Genomic DNA, 17,152 nt, shown 5'->3' with positions numbered 1-17,152 from the left:
GCCGAAAGTCAATAATGAGTTCCTTGGTTTTGCCGACGTTGAGAGCTAGGTTGTTCTCAGTGCACCATTTTCCAGGTCTTCCACTTCCCATATGTAGTCTGTTTCATCGCCTTCTGAGATTCGACTGACTATGGTGGTGTCAACAGTGACTTTGTAAATGGCATCAGTCTGGTATTTGGCGACACAGTCATGGGTATACAGTGAGCATAGTAGGGGGCTGAGTACACACCCCCCTGGGGGCGCTCCAGTGTTGAGTGTTAGTGAGGGTGAAATATTGTCCCTGGTCTTCACTGATTGTGGCCTGTGGGTCAGGAAACTGAGGATCCAGTGGAAGAGAGTGGGGCTTAGTCCTAGATCACTAAGTTTAGTAATCATTCTCGAGGGGATAATAGCATTGAACTGTAGTCAATGAGTAGGATTCTTACGTAGCTGTTGTTGGTGTCAAGATGTTCTAGGGAGGAGTGAAGGGCAAGTGATATGGCATCTGACGTGGATCTATTGGTCCAATAGGCAAATTGGAGTGGGTCAAGAGTAGTGGGGAGGCTGGAGTTGATTAATGCCATGACCAGCCTTTCAAAGCACTTCATGACCACCGAAGTTAGGGTCACTGGGCGGTAGTCATTGAGACATGCTGCATGAGACTTTTTAGGCACAGGGACGATGTTGGCCCTCTTGAAACAGGCACGAGCAGGGCCTGCTGTAGGGAGAGGTTGAAGATGTTCGAGAAAACCTCTGCCAGTTGATCTGCGTGTGCTCTGAGTGGGCCTGGTAGGTGGATTCTATAGATGGGAGGTTGGCCTTTGTGATCGTCCGGGCCGAATTCACCACTCTCTGTAACCGTCTCCGATCTTGAATGGTACAGTTGCCATACCAGGTAGTGATACATCCAGACAGAATGCTCTCGATGGCACACCTATAACAGTTGGCGAGGATATTCGCGTCATGCCAAATTTCCTCAGCTGCCCGAGGAAGAGGAGACATTGTTGGGTCTGTTTCTGTGCTGTCTGACTCCAAGACAGAGTGCGTCCAATGTTGACATGCTTGCCTTACGAGCGAGATTGTAAAGGGAGGCCCAGTCTGCTGTCTCAGGCAGATGCCAAAATTCCCATGGTGCCGTTGTACAGCCATTCTCCCTGTTGGCCTGTCAATGTTTATCTCTCTGCCACCATCAGTTTAAAAAAAAACAAACCGATCTGTTTATGTATGTCACCGCTGTGGGGCTTCAGATGCAAGTGGGACTCTTTCAACACAACGTATCCTTCTCTCCCCTGTGTGTCGGGCTTTTACCTAAACAGCAGTTCATTGCACGCCTTCTAATCACTCTCTCAGTGAGAACTGTGAAAGTTACGTTCCATCAGGCAGGGCATCAGCATTCCTGCGATGGCTGGTTCCCAGAAGGATCACAAAGGTAGTGCCGAGGTGTGTCATCGGTGGAACTGGAATAATATTAAGCCCCGTTATTCCCAGACTCTGTTAACGTGACCTTGCAGAGGTTTATAAAATCAGGAGGGGCATGCATAGAGTAAATAGGCAAGATCTTTTCCCCTAGGGTGGACAAACTAGAGGGCATAGATTTAGGGTGAGAGGGGAAAGATAGAAAGAAGGTGGTACATGTATGGAATGAGCTGCCAGAGGAAGTGGTGGAGGCTGGTGCAATTGCAACATTTAAAAGGCATCTGGATGGGAATATGAATAGGAAGGGGTTTGAGGGATCTGGGCTAAGTGCTGGCAAATAGGACTTGATTAATTTCGGATATCTGGTTGGCATGGACGAGTTGGACTGAAGGGTCCATTTCTGTGCTGTACATTTCTATGATTCTATGACTGTACAATGAAAAGTTCAAGATTTTATGAATATGTACAGTATTTTGCTCTCCATTCACACTCAGTCTCTTTTACCCTCAGTTTGAGAGAAAGCACATGCCCAGGTGCTTGCACTGAATAAAAATTACCATTTATTGCAAGCAATTGGACTCCAGGTAAATGATGACTTTTGGCATATAATTTGACTCTGCTCCCCTCATTAACTTCAAAGATATGCGACGGAGCAGAAAAGCATGGGAATTATGGGTGAATTGGGTTCCAAATGGGCAGCAAAGCTTGGTTTTTAAAACAATTTCTGAGAAAAATAAGACCCTGTCTTTCCAGGACATCAAAGACAAAACCGACCCTTCAGTTTCCTTCTGAGGTGTACGGCAGCCTGAAGATCTCCTTAAAATGAAACGACAGAATAGAATCCCGACAGTGTGGAGACAGGCCATTTGGCCCAACTAGTTCTCACTGACCCTTCAAAGAGTATCCCACCCAGAGCCATTCCCCTACCCTATTGCATTACATTTAACCCTGACTAATGGACCCATCCTAGACATCCCTGAACACTATGGGGCAATTTAGTCTGGGAGGAGAAAGTGAGGGCTGCAGATGCTGGAGATCAGAGCTGAAAAGGTGTTGCTGGAAAAGCGCAGCAGGTCAGGCAGCATCCAAGGAACAGGAGAATCGACGTTTCGGGCATGAGCCCTTCTTGGATGCTGCCTGACCTGCTGTGCTTTTCCAGCAACACATTTTCAGCGGCAATTTAGTCAGGCAAATTCTCCTAACCTGCACGTTTTCGGATTGTGGGAGGAAACCAGGGAAAACCCATGCCAACATAACGTGTGAACGCTACACAGACAGTCGCCTGAGGCTGGAATCGAACCTGGGTCCCTGGCGCCGTGAGGCAGCAGTGCTAACCACTGACCCACCGTGCCACCAGGACCCAAGCAATGACCTGCAGAGGCTGGGACTCTGAAACAAACAAATTCAGACATCGCTGGAGAAACTCAGCAGGTCTGGCAGCGTCCGCGTGGAGGGAGAAGAACAGCGTTCGACATTTTGTGTCCAGTGACCCCTCTTCAGAACGGCACGCCAAGTCTGCTTTCTCTCTCTCTCCACGGATCCAGCCGGACCTGCTGATGTTTTCGGAAGTGATTTCTGTCACGGTGTGAAGGTCTCCCTTGTTCCTTTCAGAGAATTAAGGTCGAGCAAGCAGCTCGAAATATCTGAGCATCAGGAAGTCGCAATGTTCATTCAGATGGATGTCAGCTGTTGGCTGATTTCTGAGCCAGAAATTTCAAGTCGCGCTCCACTGGACCGCTAATGTGACTACGTTCCACCGTTGGAAGCTCTGTCTGATGGATGAGATGTCAAAGCGAGGACACATGTGCTCTCTTGAGGGCTGTTAAAAGTCTCATGGCACCATTTCGAACAATGCAAGGGAATTCGGTTTGCTCTATTGGCCAATATTTATCCTTCAATCAACCTCATTAAAACGTATCATCAGGTCATTGACACGCTCTTGAGTTTCTTCAGTTACAAAAGCGCTGCGAGAGTGCAAACGGGGGTTGTGAAAGGTGCTACATAAATGCGACTTCTCCTTTCAAATTCATTCATCAGACTGGAGTTTATTCATAAAACTTACCCACATGCATTTTCCAAACATTGAGGTTATATTAGATCACTATCCCTAGTCAGTCAGTGGAATTCTGTCCCACAGAAAGTGGTTGAATTGACTGATTCTAATGAGACTGGAGTATTGTCTGCTTTCAAGAAGGTGTTGGATTTAGTTCATAGAATGCCTACAGTGTGGAAACAGGTCATTTGGCCCAACAAGTCCACACTGACCCTCTGAAGAGTAACCCACCCATTCCCCTACATTTCCCTTGAATGATGCACCCAACCTGCACATCCCTGGGCACTATGGGACAATTTAGCATGGGCAATCCACCCTAACCTGCACATCCCTGTGCACTAAAGGACAATTTAGCATGGCCAATCCACCCTAACCTGCATATCCCTGGACACTATGGGACAATTTAGCACGGCCAATCCACCCTAACCTGCACATCCCTGGGCACTATGGGATAAATTAGCACGGCCAATCCACCCAAACCTGCACATCCCTGGGCACTATGGGACAATTTAGCACGGCCAATCCACCCTAACCTGCACATCCCTGGGCACTATGGGACAATTTAGCATGGCCAATTCACCCTAACCCTCACATCCCTGGACACTATGGGACAATTTAGCATGGCCAATCCACCCTAACCTGCACATCCCTGGGCACTATGGGACAATATAGCATGGCCAATCCACCCTAACCTGCACATCCCTGAGCACTATGGGACAATTTGGCACGGCCAATCCACCCTAACCTGCACATCCCTGGACACTATGGGACAATTTAGCACGGCCAATTCACCCTAACCCGCACATCCCTGGGCACTATGGGACAATTTAGCACGACCAATCCACCCTAACCTGCACATCCCTGGGCACTATGGGACAATTTAGCTTGGCCAATCCACCCTAACCTGCACATCCCTGAGCACTATGGGACAATATAGCACGGCCAATCCACCCTAACCTGCACATCCCTGGACACTATGGGACAATTTAGCATGGCCAATTCACCCTAACCCTCACATCCCTGGACACTATGGGACAATTTAGCACGGCCAATCCACCCTAACCTGCACATCCCTGAGCACTATGGGACAATATAGCATGGCCAATCCACCCTAACCTGCACATCCCTGAGCACTATGGGACAATATAGCATGGCCAATCCACCCTAACCTGCACATCCCTGAGCACTATGGGACAATATATCATGGCCAATCCACCCTAACCTGCACATATTTGGACTGCAGAAAGAAACCACAGCATCCGAGGGAAACCTGTGCCTCCATGGAGAGAACGTGCAAACTCCATACAGACGGTCACCCGAGGCTGGAATCGAACCTGGGCCTCTGGCCCTGTGAGGCAGCAGGGCTAACCACTGAGCCAACTTGCTGCCCTAGGGCTGAAGCGATCAAAGGGTATAGGACAAAAGTGGGAACAGGGGGAGTGAGTTGGATGAACAGCCATGATGATATTGAATTGGTAAATGGCCTCCTCCTGTTCCTATTTCTAATGTTTCTGTACTTCCATGGTATCTCTGGTTATATTTACAACTACCTCTGACTCCTTCTTGGAAACGTTTTAGCCTCATTCATTTTCAGTGACAGAGAATTCCACCGATCCACCCCTCTCTGGGTCAGAGAGTCATAGAGACGTACAGCATGGAAACTGACCCTTCAGTCCAACTCGTCTGTACCGACCACATATCCTAAATTAATCTGTTCCCATTTGGCCCATATCCCTCTAAACCCTTCCTATTCATACACCCATCCAAATGCCTTTTAAATGTTGTCATTGTACCAGCCTCCATCACTTCCTCTGGCAGCTTATTCCATACACGTACCACCCTCTGTGTGAAAAGTTGCCCCTTAGTTCCCCTTTAAAATCTTTCCTCTCTCACCTTAAACCTATGCCCTGTAGTTCTGGACTCATCTCACCCCAGAGAAAAGAGCTTGCCAATTTACCCTATCCATGCCCCTCATGATTTTATAAACCTTTATAAACCATAGCCTCCAACGCTCCAGCCAATTCCGCCTCTCCCTGTAGCTCAAACCCTCCAACCCCTGGCAACATCCTTGCCCATCTTTTCTGAACCCTTTCATATTTCGCAACATCTTTCCGATAGGAAGGAGACCAGAATTGCACACAATATTCCAACAGTGGCCGAACCAATGTCCTGTACAGCCTCAACATGACCTCCCAACTCCTGTACTCAATACTCTGACCAATAAAGGAAAGCATACCAAACGCCTTCTTCACTATCCTATCTACCTGCGACTCCAAGGTCTCTTTGTTACACAGTTCTCCTCTCCTTCATATCCTTAGAATGTGACCTCCACCTGGTTCTGGACTACCTGGTCATTGGGAATATCCTTATTGGGTTTATTGGGTAGAATTTTATAAGTTTCTGTGCATATTATTACATGAGATTTACCAGGGTGTTTCTGAGACTGGAGAGTTTAAGTTACAGGCAGAGGTTGGATAGACTGGGGCTTTTTTCTCTGGACCATAGGCACCTGAGGGATTGCCTTTATAGAGGTTATAAAGAGACACAGGTAAGGTGAATAGCAAAAGTCTTTTCCCTGGGATGGGGGGGGGGGGGGCTTGTTGTTTTAAGGTGAGAGAAGAAAGATTTGAAAGGAACATAAAAAGCGCAATTGTTTCACAGAGTTGGGTCACGAGTGGAATGGCCTTTCAGAAGAAATGGGAGATGTGGTACAGTTAGAACATTTAAAAGACACTTGGACAGGTACGTAACTGGGAAGGGTTTTGAGGGATATGGCCAAACGCAGGCAAATGAGACGAGTATAGTTTAGGAACCTTGGTCAGCATGGCCGAGTTGGACCGAAGGGTCTGTTTGCGTGCCATATGGCTCTATACACCTTTCATTCTTCTGAATTTGGTTGGATATGGAAACCAACCCTGTCTTTCTTCATAGGTCAGCCTTGCCATTCCAGGAATCAGGTCTGGCATGTCTTTGCTGTTCTCCCTCCAGAGCCACAACATCCATCCATGGAGATAGCTCTTGTGACTGAAGGGACAGGGAGAAGGGCAGGATTAGGCTATCCTTAGAATTCTAATAGTTCAGAAGCACTCGGCCTATTGGGTCCAACCCCTCCTTCCGAAGAGCCATTCTCCTAAGCTATCCCTATAAGTCAACATGCCCCACAGCTAACCCATCTCGCTGCACAATGGTATGGAAGGTGTGAGCTATGAGGAGAGGTTGAGTAGGTTAGGTTTATTTTCACTAGAAAAAAGGAGATTGAGGGGGGGAACTGATTGAGGTTTACAAAATCGTGAAGGGTACAGACAGGGTGAATAGAGATAATTTTTTTCCCAGGGTGAAGGATTCAATAAGGAGAGGTCATGTTTTCAAGGTGAGAGGTGGAATGTTTAAGGGGGATACACGTGGTAAGTACTTCACACAGAGGGTGGTAGGCGTCTGGAACGCGTTGCCAGCAGAGGTGGTAGAGGCAGGCACGGTAGATTCATTTAAGATGCGTCTGGACAGATACATGAGTAGGTGGGGAGCAGAGGGATACTGATGCTTAGGAATTGAGCGACAGGTTTCGACAGTACATTTGGATCGGCTCAGGCTTGGAGGGCCGAAGGGCCTGTTCCTGGGCTGTAAATTCTCTTTGTTCTTTGTTACCCTGGGACATTATGGGTAACTTAGCACAGCCAATCCACCATAACCTGCACATCTTGGGACTCTGGGGAAACCCACACAGAGAATGTGCAAACTCTACAGAGACCATCATCCAAGGTTGGAATCGAACCTGGGTCCCTGGTGCTGTGAGGGAGAGGACTAAGCATTGAGCCACCATGCTGTCCTTAATATTAAGTTCGATGATCAGCTAAGATCATGTTGAATGACAGAGCAGGCCCAAGAGGACTGAATTCCACGTTTCTGTCCTTCTTTAGATAAGGAAACCAAAGCTGAGCATAGCACACCAGGTGCAGTCTCACTATGGCTCTGCACAAGGGCAGCATAATGTCCCTGCTCCTGTCCTCGAATCCTCTCACTGTGAAGGCCAACAGAGCGGTTACGTCAAGAAACCAAAGCACTGTGGATGCTGAAGATCTGAAGCAGAAGCTGCTGGAGAAACTCAGCAGGTTTGGCAGCATCTCATCGAATGTTCAGTTCTGGTCGCCTCATCATAGGAAGGATGTGGAAGCTTTTGAGAGGGTACAGAGGAGATTTCCCAGGCTGCTGCCTGGACTGGGGGGCATGTCTATTGAAGGAAAGGTTGAGGGAGCTAGGGCTTTTCTCATTGGAGTGAAGAAGGATGAGAGGTGACGCTTTAGAGGTGGACAAGATGATGAGAGGCACAGATAGAGTGGATAGCCAGAGACCTTTCTTCCCAGGGCAGAAATGGCTATCAAGGAGGAACATAATGTTAAGGTTTGGGGGAGATGTCAGAGGTAGGTTCTTTACACAGACAGTGGTGGGTGTGTGGAATGCACGGCCCAGCAGTGGTAGCAGAAAGCTAGTGGTAGCAGTGAAAGCTAGCGCTTCCAATTGTACCTGTCGGACTATAACCTGGTGTGTGGATTTTTAACTTTGTTCACACCAGTCCAACACCCCAAATCAAGAAAAGTCAAGGTAACAAAAACAGATTAAGGCACGAAATGTTGTGGATGCTGGAAATCTCAACAAACCGGAGAATGATTGAGAAACTCAGCAGGTCTGGCAGCATCCGCGAAGAGAGAAACAGAGTTAACATATCGAGTCCTGGGCAAAAACAAGGGCTGCAGATACTGGAAACCAGAGTCTAGATTAGAGTGGTGCTGGAAAAGCACAGCCGGTCAGGCAGCATCCGAGGAGCGGGAAAATCGACGTTTCGGGCAAAAGCCCTTTATCAGGAATCAGGAATTTCGAGTCCTGTATGACTTTTCTTCCCCAAAAATGGAAATCCCGATAATGGATCACATATGAGTGTCAATCTGACTCGATTGTAACAGCTATTTTACTCCAGGAAGTGGCAAAAGAATAGAAGTTGAATTGTTCAGGATTGGATTGAAGTATTGGATGCTCTCTTACTATTCAGTGATTTTTGTTTCTGAGGCTTGCGGGGGCCGGGTTTTACAGTGGCTTGGCTGCCAATATCCATGCCCTGGCTTGGATATAGGTTGCTCAGTAGCATTGCGTCAATGTGAGACGGAGAGAACAATGGGTGACTGTAGTGTCCCCACCATGGACTGTGCTGGTAATGGATCATACAGCGATCTGTCTTCCAAGCTCTTAAACAAATGTAGCAAACAGCAGCCTGCAATGGTGCCAGGTATCATTTACAAGGTCATCTTTGTGGACATTGTGTGACTTTTCCCATTGTTTCCAGATAAAAGCCGCATCTATTTTGCGGTAAACAATCTGAAGAGTTCTGTTTTGTTAATTGGAAAGGGAAATTACTGTCTGTTTACACGAATCGAGTAGTTTTTGTTGTCGTTATAATGCACTCTGAAAGGCCTGTACTGTCACATAATAAAAGCACAAAGGCCTCATCAGATTGCTTTATCATTAGAGAGGTGATTGTTGGTGGTTTAACCTGAGAGTCCAGGAAATGGGAGAGGTTGAGGAGAGAGTCCTTCGTGGTAAACTCAGCCAGTCCGGGATTTGCATCCACGCTGTTGGAAAAACCGGCATCTAAGCTAGCAGACTGGTGATTTGGCATTTATGAAAACCATGGTGAATATAAAGTTAAAAATCACACAACACCAGGTTATAGTCCAACAGGTTTATTTGGGAACACTGCTCCTTCATCAGGTGGTGGTGGAGTATACATTAGATTCCCTATAGCGTGGGAACAGGCCCTTCGGCCCAACAGGTCCACACCGACCCTCCGAACAACAACACACCCAGACCCATTCCCCTACATTTACCCCTGACTAATGCACCTAACACTACAGGCAATTTACCATGGTCAATTCACCCTGACCTGCACATCTTTGGACTTTGGGAGGAAACCGGAGCACCCAGAGGAAACCCACGCAGACACAGAGAGAATGTGCAAACTCCACACAGGCAGTTGCCCGAGGCAGGAATTGAACCGGGGTCCCTGGCGCTGTGAGGCAGCAGTGCTAACCACTGAGCCACCGTGCCATACCTGATGAAGGTGCAGCGCTCCAAAAGCTAGTGCTCCTAAATAAACCTAAAGCCATAAGATCATAAGACCATAAGACATTGGAGTGGAAGTAAGGCCATTCGGCCCATCGGGTTCACTCCGCCATTTAATCATGGCTGATGGGCATTTCAACACCACTTACTCGCACTCTCCCCCTATCCCGTAATTCCTTGCGAGGCCAAGAATTTATCAATCTAAACATTTCACGTCCCGGCCTCCACTGCGCTCCGTGGCAATGAGTTCCACAGGCCCACTACTCTCTGGCTGAAGAAATGTCTCCTTATTTCTGTTCTAAATTGAACTGAATCTAAATCTAAACCTGTCAGACTATAACCTGGTGTTGTGTGCTTTTTAACACCGACACCTCCAAATAGTGAATATAAGTGTTAAAATTAGTTTCCATCCTTGATGGAGAGATTGGATTTGTTAGGATTATACTCATTGGAATTAAGGAATGAGTTTGGGGGTGCTCTTATAGAAACCTATAAAATGTTTAACAGGACTAGACAGTGTAAAGGCAGGATGGGTGCTTTAGTAGCAGAGGTTACAGTCTCGGGTTGCAGAGGTAGGAGACTGAGACAATGAGAAATGTCTTCACCCATTGAGTGGTGAACCTGTGGAATTCTCTAATGGTTGAAACCTAAACATTGAATGTCTTCAAGAAAGAGTTCAACTTAGGCCTAAAGAGATCTAATGTTATGGGACAAATATAAGAACAGCCTGCTGAATGAGATGCTGGAAATGGGTTGCTGGAAAAGCGCAGCAGGTCAGGCAGCATCCAGGGAACAGGAGAATCGACGTTTCGGGCATAAGCCCTTCTTCAGGAATGCCGGAAACGTTGATTCTCCTGTTCCCTGGATGCTGCCTGACCTGCTGCGCTTTTCCAGCAACACATTTCCAGCTCTGATCTCCAGCATCTGCAGACCTCACTTTCTCCTGCTGAATGAGATGATCTTCCTTTGGTCAGATGGAATGGGGAAGCAGACTCGAGGGGCTGAATGGCCTCCTCCTGAGTCTATTTTCGATGTTTCTAGCTTTGTAAGCATTTCTTTATGATTATGCTTGATCCATCATTTTAATCTAATTGACCAATAGATGCTGGATTCAAATAATTTGCAGTTGATTGACGTCTCTCCGAGTTTGTTTTCGCTACTTCAGTACGTAACCATTAACTTGTCACAGGGACTGGGTGAGATAATAGCACATAGAAGTTGAAATAAAAGAGACCTGTATCGGTCACGGTCTCCAAATTTAAATTAAAGACAATTTTGTGCAATTTTAACTAAAAACGCGTGGACACAACGATCATTCAGTTGAGAGGAATTCCAGTAAAACTTTATCTCTTTATCTCTCCATCTGAACAACAACAGGAGACTTCCTCCGCTTCAGATCAATTTTGCTTCTGATTTTCCAAAAGAGATGTGTTGGAGGCTGAGGGGTGACCCGACAGAGGTTTATCGTTTACAAGGGTGATCGGACAGGGTCTTTTCCCTGGGGTGGGGGAGTCCCGAACTAGAGGGCATAGGTTTAGGGTGAGAGGGGAAATATTTAAAAGGGACCCGAGGGGCAACTTTTTCACACAGAGGGTGCTACGTGTGTGGAATGAGCTGCCGGAGGAAGTGGTGGAGGCTGGTACAATGACAGCATTTAAAAGGCATCTGGATGGGTATATGAATGGGAAGGGTTTGGAGGGATATGGGCAGTGTGCTGGCAAATGGGACTAGATTAGGTTAGGATATCTGGTCGGTAAAAACAATGACTGCAAATTCTGGAAACCAGATTTTGGATTAGTGGTGCTGGAAGAGCACAGCAGTTCAAGCAGCATCCAAGGAGCAGTAAAATCGACTTTTCGGGCTCATCAGGCCGGCATGGACGAGTTGGACTGATATACCTTTCTATGACTCTATGGATTTCAAGGACATCACAAAATAGCCCGTCAATTCTGCACTACCTGAAATATACCAGGACCATCACTAGAGTCATAGAGATGTACAGCACGGAAACAGACCCTTCGGTCCAACTTGTCCATGCTGACCAGATATCCCAACCCGATTCAGTTGCACCTGCCAGCCCCCGGCCCATATCCCTCCAAACCCTTCTTATTCATATGCCCATCCAGATGCCTTTTAAATGTTACAATTGTACCAGCTTCCACCACTAGCAGCTCATTCCATACACATGCCACTAGTCCCACACAAAAAAAATCCATAGATTTTTCAATCTATCCCATCAAATGTATGTGAGCCATATGTTGCTGAATAAAAGACATCTGGTTGAGCTGTTTTGTTGAATTGCTGGCCTGATCAGCAATTTTCAAAGCAGTTACCATAACTGTTCCCCTAAACTTAAAGGATTGCTGAAGAAGATACACCAATAAGCTCACTTCACTATGGGTGAACATCAGCTCTTGCAGAAATGACTGCTCTCAGGAAATCAGCCATTTCCTCACTGTCACCCCCTTTCTGCACTGCAGCGTTCGAGATGATCGCCCCTTAATAGGACGAGCAAGACATACTCAAGAGAGCAGACAGAGTTGCCAAGGGAGCTCGGGCTCTTGCCGGGCAGTAGTAATGTCCCTACCTTTGAGCCAGGAGACCTACATTGGCCGGCTTTCCCTTTCATCACTCTCTCTCTTTGGGCTCCATTTCCAGCAATCCGCTCACCTCCCCTTCCCCATCCCCATCTTCAGCAATCAATGCCGCCTTTTCCTTTTCTCCCTGAGCTACTGTCAGTTCTCTAGAAGGGACTTGAAACATGAACTCCATTTTTCTCTCCACAGAGGCTGCTGGATCTGCTGAGTAACTTCAGGGCTTCCTGCATTAGGGTCAGATCTATGGTCTCTGCAGTTATTGATACAGCAAGCCAAGTCGCCACAGTCTTACCAGACCATACGGCTGCTCTCTCATTGGAGAGAGATGGTTGGCGGAGAGTTACCATGACTCAGGCCAGGGGTGAGGTTGAGAGACTAGGGCCATCATGCAAAGAAGCTGTTCATAGAGCCATAGAGGGGTACAGACCCTTTGGTCTAACTTACCCATGCTGACCAGGTATCTTAAATTAACCTAGTCCCATTTGCCAGCACCCGGCCCATATCTCTCCAAACCCTTCCCATTCATGTCCCATCCAGATGTCTTTCAAATGTTGTCATTGTACCAGCCTCCACCACTTCCTCTGGCAGCTTGATCCACACACGTACCACCCTCTGTGTGGGAGAAATTAACCCTTAGGTCTCTCTTAAATCCTTCCCCCCTCACCCTAAACCTATGCTCTGTAGTTCTGGGTCCCCCCACCCCAGGGAAAAGACTTTGTCTAGTTATCCTATCCACCCCCCCCCTCATGATTTTGTAAACCTCTATAAGACCACCCCTCCAGGGAAAACAGCCCCAGCCTAGTCAGCCTCTTCCAATCGCTCAAATCCTCCAACCCTGGCAACATCCTTGCATGCAGTATTCCAAAAGTGGCCTCACCAATGTCCTATACGTGTCCTCCTGCCTTTTCAAGTGACATGCACACCAAGTCCTCTGTATGTCCGAGGGTCCGACCACTCATCATGTAATCTCTTGGTTTGCTGGAGCTTTAGAAATGCAGATTTCAGATTTACAAAACTGTAAATGCACGCATTATCGTTGCAAGAACAGAAATCCTGGCACATCTTCACAACATTCAGGAGAGCTTTTTCCTAAAATCACTGCACACTGGTACGTTGGAGAAAAGATATATTTTAATAATATAGAGCTTTAAAATAGCATCGCAAAATTGTTTTCAGGGAAGATGATCAGTAGCTTTACCCCATAATTACAAGTTAACGGATAGATAAATATTCAAGTAAATGGCTAGGGGGCTGAAGTTCACATGAGTTCAAAATAGATCAAAATATGTCGATTTTTGCAAGCACTGGTGATCTCAGCTGTCACATCGTGTGGTGACATGAAAACCAGGAAGCTCCCGAAGGAATCATTCCGAACAGAGTCACTCCTGAGAATCAAAACTGTTTTGCATCTCCTGTTTGCTGCTTTCCATTGTAAGTTGCCTTGTCATATATCTATTTGCTTCGATGGACTCAGGGGAAGCACTCAGGAGGAAAGAATTGAGACTATTTGCGAGAAAGGTAAATATATCCACAGGCTTGGCTCTGAAGTTGTAAATTAAAGCCGACAATCCAGCCCAGACACAGGTCTTTTTCCCTTAATTTATACAGGTTATTCAGCACGTTTGAAAATTAGCAGGCTATTTTTAAACTGAGGAACGTTTGTTATCATGAGACAGTAAGATAGGGGAGCAGATGTAATTCATTCAGACCATCTAGTTCTGTGCTATCAAAGGCTGACCTGTTAACCCCCAGGTCCACTTTACTGTCTCAGTCCTATCACCCCTTGGTTCATTTACTGATTAAGACAACTCAGCTGTGAATATACTTAATGTCCCAGCCTTGACCATCCTCTGTGGTCAGGAATTACACAGATTTGACTACCTTCCAAAGAGAGGAAATTCCTCCTCATCTTTTAAAACAAATCACACAACACCAGGTTAAAGTTCAACGGGTTTATTTGGAAACGCTAGCTTTTGGAGCACCGCTCCTTCACCAAGTGGTTATGAAGGAGCAGCGTTCTTAAAAACTAGTGCTTTCCAATAAACCTGTTGAACAATAAACTGACATTGTGTGATTTTTAAAACTTGAGATTAGAGCGGTGCTGGAAAAACACAGCAGGTCAGGCAGCATCCGAGGAGCAGGAAAATCGCCGTTTCGGGCAAAAGCCCTTCATCGGAAATGATTTTTAACTTTGTCCATCCCAGTCTAACACTGGCACCTCCACATCATGGCTGCTCATTTGTGTCTTAAATGTGAGACTCCTTATTCTGAGAGGATACCTTCTGGGCCGAGACCCTCCCACGAGGAGAAACAACCTCGTCAGTACCTACCCTACCAAGCCCCATGAAGAATCGTGCATGCTTCTGTGAGTATACCTCTCACTCGTGTAAAGTCCAATGACTACAGGCCCAACCTACTCACCCTCCCCTCATAAGACAGTCCCTGGGATCAGCTGAGTGACCTTTCTCTGGACTGTCAGTCTATCTTTCTTCAGATAAGGGACCCAAAACTGTCCACATTATTCCGGCTGTGGTCTGACTCATGCTGTGTATAGGTTTAGCAAAACCTCCCTCCATTTCTACCCCATTCCCTTTGAAATAAAGGCCAACATCCCATCTGTCTTTCTTGTGACTCGTTAAACTTGGATGCTTGCTTTTAATGTTTCATGGGCAAGGACTCCTGGCTCTCTTTCTTCCATGGTTATCTGCAAGCTTTCTCTCTTTAAATAATAGTCAGCTCCTCTATTCTTCCTGCCAAAGCCCGTTACCTCACATTTCCCCACATTATATTCCATCAGCCAAGCTGCTTCCCACTTGTTTAATCTGTCCATATCCCTCTGAGTGATCTCCTCACCAGTTGCCCTCCCTTTTCCTTTTATGTCTTTGCGACAACACATTCATTCTGTGTTGTACAAAATGCCGAGAGGCACCTGATCCAAAACACCTTCGGAAACGACATTAAATCAAGACGCAACTCGATTGTGCTTTACCTGAAATACATAATGGGTAGCTTAAATAAACGAGTCGATGGAAATGGGATCGCCTGTCATGCATTGTGGGTTTCAGTGTATGCATTCGTAATCTTATACAGTGAGCATTCAAATGCAAATTAGCAGACTTCTGTAAAAATGTGTATTATTAACTCTTGGCACCTCATGATGGGAACTATTAGGTCTGTCAGTAATTTGCAGTACTTTGATTATGCAACCAGTTGGAAGTATTAGAATAAAGAAAGCTAACAAAGAAAATTCCAACACAGGAACAGGCCCTTCAGCCCGCCAAGCTGAAAAATGTGTTGCTGGAAAAGCGCAGCAGGTCAGGCAGCATCCAAGGAGCAGGAGAATCGACGTTTCGGGCATAAGCCCTTCTTCAGGAATGAGGAAGGTGTGCCCAGCAGGCTAAGATAAAAGGTAGGGAGGAGGGACTTGGGGGAGGGGCGTTGGGAATGCGATAGGTGGAAGGAGGTTACGGTGAGCATTCCGGATTCCCTTCCCTCCCCTATCAGCATTCTGGAAAGACCACGCCCTCCGCGACTCCCTCGTCAGGTCCACACCCCCCACCAACCCAATCTCCACTTCCGGCACCTTCCCCTGCAACCGCAAGAAATGCAAAACTTGCGCCCACACCTCCCCCCTTACTTCCCTCCAAGGCCCCAAGGGACACTTCCATATCCGTCACAAATTCACCTGCACCTCCACACACATCATTTACTGCATCCGCTGCACCCAATGTGGCCTCCTCTATACTGGGGAGACAGGCCGCCTACTTGCGGAACGTTTCACAGAACACCTCTGGGACACCCGGACCAACCAACCCAACCACCCCGTGGCTCAACACTTCAACTCCCCCTCCCACTCCACCAAGGACATGCAGGTCCTTGGACTCCTCCATCGCCAGACCATAGCAACACGACGGTTGGAGGAAGAGCGCGTCATCTTCCGCCTAGGAACCCTCCAACCACAAGGGATGAACTCAGATTTCTCCAGCTTTCTCATTTCCCCTCCCTCCCCACCTTATCTCAGTCCCAACCCTCGGACTCAGCACCGCCTTCTTGACCTGCAATCTTCTTCCTGACCTCTCCGCCCCCACCCCCTCTCCGGCCTGTCACCCTCACCTTAACCTCCTTCCACCTATCGCATTCCCAACGCCCCTCCCCCCTACCTTTTACCTTAGCCTGCTTGGCACACCTTCCTCATTCCTGAAGAAGGGCTTATGCCTGAAACGTCGATTCTCGTGCTCCTTGGATGCTGCCTGACCTGCTGCGCTTTTCCAGCAAGACATTTTTCAGCTCTGATCTCTAGCATCTGCAGACCTCACTTTCTCCTTCAGCCCTCCAAGCCAATCCAGATCCTCTACCTAAACCTGTCGCCTATTTTCTAAGGATCTGTATCCCTCTGCTCCTTGCCCATTCATTTATCTGTCTAGATACATCGTAAATGAGGCTATCATTCCCGCCCTTACCAACTCTGCTAGGAGCGTGTTCCAGGCACCCACCACCCTCTGCGTGAAGAACTTGCCCCATATATCTCCCCTAACTTTTACCCCTCTCACTTTGAACTCGTGACCTCTAGTAATGGAGGCATCCACGCTGGGAAAGCGTTTCTTGCTATCCACCCTGTTTACACCACTCATGATTTGTAGGCCTCAGTTAGGTCCCCCCCTTCAATCTGCGTCTTTCCACAGAGGACAGGGATCTGCAAGTCTTCAACCACGAATCAATAAAAGCAAGCATCCAAGTAGTATTTGACTTTAGTAATTAGAAAACCAGTAAGGGATTTGCACGAGAAATCTCCTATCTTTAATTAATGATTTCAAAACCAGTAGTGTCCCGTTGTTGCATGCCTGAGTCCCAGCGTTAGGCCTCACACAGTTACTGGGGAAACCTGTTATGGGTGTTGCCCTGGTCCACATTGAATTCTGTGCTCCCTAAGGCCATTCAGAGCTTTGGCATTGAGTAAGCATTTCCCAGATGGTGTAAGTGTGCGTCGCAAAATGAG

Source organism: Chiloscyllium plagiosum, unplaced genomic scaffold (genome assembly GCF_037043375.1).
Source record: "Chiloscyllium plagiosum isolate Xiang-an unplaced genomic scaffold, Cpla_swu_hap1 HiC_scaffold_38, whole genome shotgun sequence".
Lineage (NCBI taxonomy): Eukaryota > Metazoa > Chordata > Chondrichthyes > Orectolobiformes > Hemiscylliidae > Chiloscyllium > Chiloscyllium plagiosum.
This window is presented reverse-complemented; position numbering follows the sequence as displayed.